At 47.3% G+C, this 4,491-nt stretch overlaps 1 long non-coding RNA gene across 1 annotated transcript; it reads left to right on the plus strand.

Annotated features, from left to right (window-relative positions):
- The first annotated feature begins 1,609 nt into the window (after positions 1–1,609).
- Positions 1,610–3,388, plus strand: LOC118234606. The gene is made up of 3 exons (XR_004766691.1): positions 1,610–1,771; positions 2,140–2,215; positions 3,212–3,388. It is a non-coding gene; the product is annotated as an uncharacterized LOC118234606 (long non-coding RNA).
- Positions 3,389–4,491: the final 1,103 nt, after the last annotated feature.

Genomic DNA, 4,491 nt, shown 5'->3' on the forward strand with positions numbered 1-4,491 from the left:
AGGGGTGGGAGCGTAGTATAATGGTTAGAGAAGTGGGCTTGCAATCCCAAGGTTGCAGATTTAATTCCCAGGTAGGACACTGCCATTGTACCCAGGAATAAGGTACTTAAGTGGAATTGCTTCAGGAAATATCCCGCAGTGCGAATGGATCCTGTGTAAAAAGTTGAGCAAGTTACTCTAGATAAGAGCACTTGCTAAATGGCTCTGATACACTGTTTATGACTGCAGGGTGGGGCACGAGCTTTCTCTAGTGTTTCCTCGTAAAGAATAAAAAAAAACTAGCATGACTTTCTTTTTTTGTTGCATTGGTGCATGCTTGCACAGCTTTGTTCCCTAAGATTTGTTCCCAATTAGAAAGAAAGCACGACCACTCAGGGTTGCAGGACTCTCCTGACACACCCGACCCCTTATCTCTGACCTCTGATCTGATTGGCTGGTCTGACCCGCTCTCACGCTGCTCCTTTTGACCACGCCCACTTAGTCATCTCTGATTGGCAGCTTTGAACTAGTAGAGCTGGAACCGCCTGCCTCACTCAGCCAAGGAGTTCACTACTATTACACACTCATATCCACGGCAATGCACAGCGTAAAAGAACAAGTGTGTTTACCTGAGTGGGGTGAGTCCCTCCCTTCCCAAACACCCTGAGATCACCTGCCGGCATTCCTCCCAGTCATGTGCGACCATCATCGTGGGCAGCCAATCAGTGGCGAGCATCCACACACGTGCCACGTCAAAGCTCTCCTGCGCTCGTGTTTCAACATGCCACACTGTGACATCAAAAAGGACGTTTTATTTTCCCCGTTGTAAAATTTGAAATGTATCTCTTGGTTTTAATGAATATCCTTAAACGCAAGACCGAATTAATAATGAAAAAACAGGGGCCTGTCAATCATGACTTTGTGTTGCATTTGTACTTCTCTGCGGTGCAGTTTAGTGTCTAGTGGCCTGCATGCGAGTCTATCTGGAGTCCTATCAGGAAACTGAAGCAGGATGCATGCGGGTAGAGCAGCTGAGTGAGACCTGCCGAAACCTAACTGCACATGTCAAACCAGAATGCCTGAGGCACACGGCTCTTAACTCTTTGTACTGTAGGTTTCATAGAATGGAGTCAGTGTTCTAGAACTCCGTTGCTTTCAGTCACCACTAGTGATTATTACATCAGCATTAGAATGTTCAAATAAACAAATGTTTTAAAAAATAAAATAAATAATAATAATAATAATGTTCAGTTAAGGACATTCTAATCACATATTTGTGACCTTACACCAGTGTGGACCATATTGGCCTGCTGCTGTAGTTTTTAATTGGCACTTATTTCTGGTCTAATAGCAGAATCTTGTTTTCATATTTTAAAATAAAATGTGGGGAATGTAATTCAACATGTTCTCCCCCACCAGGCTGCAAAGTCTAATTAGTCTGACTAAAGAGAGCTATTCCATGTCCCAATATAGTTTCATCTCCAGATGCAAGGAATATACAGTACATTATCTATAGGCCCAGTTCATGAGCCTGCCTCGAGCATGCAAATTAACCCCAGACTAATCTTGTTTAATTGTAGCAGAGATAGCAAACGAGGGGCCAGACAAATAGAGCTGGCTTCGAACCCTACTCTGTACTGCAGGGTAACGTGCCAGAATTTGCCTACAAGGGTGATTACAGCAACAGGGGTAAAGCAGATGTCTTCATTTATACCCCAAGCAGGCAAGATGAAGACTCTTTTTCTTGTTCTCCTCTTCTTCTCCAGTACTTTGATGCCCACCTCTGCTACAGGTATGTAGTAATATAATATTTGAATAAGAGGGCTGATAATTCTCCTTTTTTCCAAAAAAAAATTTAAAATAGGTGTCTCTAACTGTGATGGATTTAATCTTGAATAGTACAATTTTTTAAAATTCTAAGCCAGTGTTCTAGACCTCCACTGCTTTCAATTACCAGTAGTGATTTTTACATCAGCATTAGAATGTTCAGTTAAGAAACATTCTAATCACACATTTGTGATCTTACACCTTAAAGGTTTAACTCAGCTCAGATGGATGCTATCTATGGGCAGACACCAACAGCAGTGCAATGCAAAGGGACTAAAAAGATCTTAGCTTATCCACAAAAGGTTCTTCACTTGGTCATTTTGTTTGCCATAGAAAAAAACATCCATGACGAGACGTACAGAGACGTACAGTTCCTGCGAAACCCAGCCGCAGCGTCAGAGACCAAAGCGTGAGTGTTACTGTTGCATCTGTCACCATCTCTGCCCAAGCATAAAAATACTCTCCCCTTGTCACGTCAGTGAAATAGTGGCCTTCTGTCAGCAGTTCTGTTCAGGCGAATGCAACTTTGTACCATTACTTATGGTTCTTGGTGAACTCAACAATGTGTTTCGAGGGGTGATCAAAACCAAGGCTCGCATTCATTTAACATGGAGGAGAAATCCTCTCACGGCTCAAATGCGTTTCTTATAAATGCGTGTAGAACAGCAGCTCTCTACACTCTCCCGAAACAGCAGTGGGGTTTTTGCGCACAAATGCGGCCGCAGTTGCAGATAATATCAGGGTGGGAATTGGACCTGGTTCAGCCCCCACATTTGGTGCCAATTTTTTAAAAGACAGAAAAAAGTATCTTCAGAGTAATATATGTCATACAAATGCATAATAAAAATATTATGAATTGATAATATAATTGAGTTCATGATGATAGTATTGTTAAATGTGCTGGAATGTCTACCATAATTCAGATATTCACACCATCATTTTTGCAGGTGCACTGGCAACAGCCACTTATTATCAGTAAAGGGGTTTAAGCACTGTAATTCACTGTTTTCATTTGCGTTAACTATCAAAATAATTATTCCAATGCTGCACAAAGGATTCTGATAATTTCTACATACACTTTCTCCTGGGTACAGTAAAAATGGCCTAATTGTCTTAAGAAAAAGGACATTTCAGACAAAATTAACCAACATATATATATTAACCAACCAATGAGCCCTTGTTGCAATGTTGATCTTCTGAATCTGGAATCTCTTGAGGCAAGTCAATCAGGGTTAACGAGGGAAGGCTCTTTCCCCCCAAATTGAATTACACTGAATATCTGTTTTCTGTGAGAACAAGACAGTTCTGATTGAAATCCAAGGTGTTACTCCTAACACAGTATAGAGTTTCAGGTGCTCTTTAAGTGATAGTGCATTGAAGGAGGCCTGTTTTTGTTTGATTGCAGGGCTCACTGCCCCAGAGATACTCTTCTCCTGCTGGTGGATCCACGGACGCCCTCAGACGAGATACAGTACGGTCACACTCAAGGAGCTGTAGCCAATAGCAGGAACCCGGCTGCTTTGCCCTCTCTGGTGCACGTTACCCATAATTCCTCTCTGCTGTGTACACCTGAGAACATTGGCATCAGTCAGGTAGCACAGGTTGGTGGCAGTAAGTACGGTCCCTTGGCGGTGGAGGCGTCAGTTGAAGCCCACGCAGATGACGGGGTTGGTAATGGGGACGCGTGCAAGTCACCGACAATGAGACTGAGCAGAGAGGGAGGTAAAGGACACAAAACCAGGAACCTGGGTTTGAAAAATGCCCCACATGGCCAAGCTATAGCTGCGGCCCATAACTGCTCCATCGGGTTTGACCACCAGAGCATTGTGGTCCTGGGCGAGGACCCTGTGGTGATGGAGTCAGCTTCCTTCCTGTATGAGAAATGCCCCTCGGTGTCAACGCTGCTGCAGTACCAGAAGGGGGCGCTGCGAGCGATCAGGGGGCCCCACGCCCGCCTGACGAAAGACAGCCTCCTGGTGCTGGTGGGCCACGGCGGTAGGGCCAGGGGCGGGCCGGCAACGCTGGGGGGTTACGGGGCGGAGGAGGTCGCCAGGGCGGTGGCCGCCGTGGCGACGGAGGACGGACGCGTGCGTGCGGTCAGCCTGGCGGGCTGTGAGCTGGGGAAGGATCTCCAGTTCGCCGCGAGGCTGCTGCAGGCCTTGAGGTCCCTCCGCCTGGAGACCGAACTTCACCTGCACCTGTCCCTCCTCTCCATCACCCGCTCCGGGGAGGTGCTGACCCAGGAGAGGAGGGGCCGCGGCCAGCCCGTCTGGAGGCACCAGGACGGCATAAACGAGGTCATTGCCTGGCTGGACGGGACGGGGAACCTGCTGACTAGAGTGGGGGGCAGCCATCGAGGGCTGGTTGTCCCTGGTTACCACGGCCCGGCCCTCCTTGCCGAATTTTCAGAGTGGCCGACCCACCCGCAGATGTTCACCCCCGCCGAACTGAGGGCCAAGTACACCTCCATCGACTGCCTGGAAGGCCTCACCTGGAGCATGTTTTTCGAGGAGAACGAGAAACGGCGCGCTTCGGATTACGTCCTGGACCAAATCAGCGCAAAATTTACCTCCTTGGTGTGGCTGGCGGGCCGGAGGCCAGCAGGCAACCCGCCCATCAAACACATCGTCACCATCTTGGACCTGGTCCGCGAAATCCGCTACGTGGCCAAAGAGAACGTGAACG

Source organism: Anguilla anguilla, chromosome 8, assembly GCF_013347855.1.
Source record: "Anguilla anguilla isolate fAngAng1 chromosome 8, fAngAng1.pri, whole genome shotgun sequence".
Taxonomy (NCBI): Eukaryota; Metazoa; Chordata; class Actinopteri; order Anguilliformes; family Anguillidae; genus Anguilla; species Anguilla anguilla.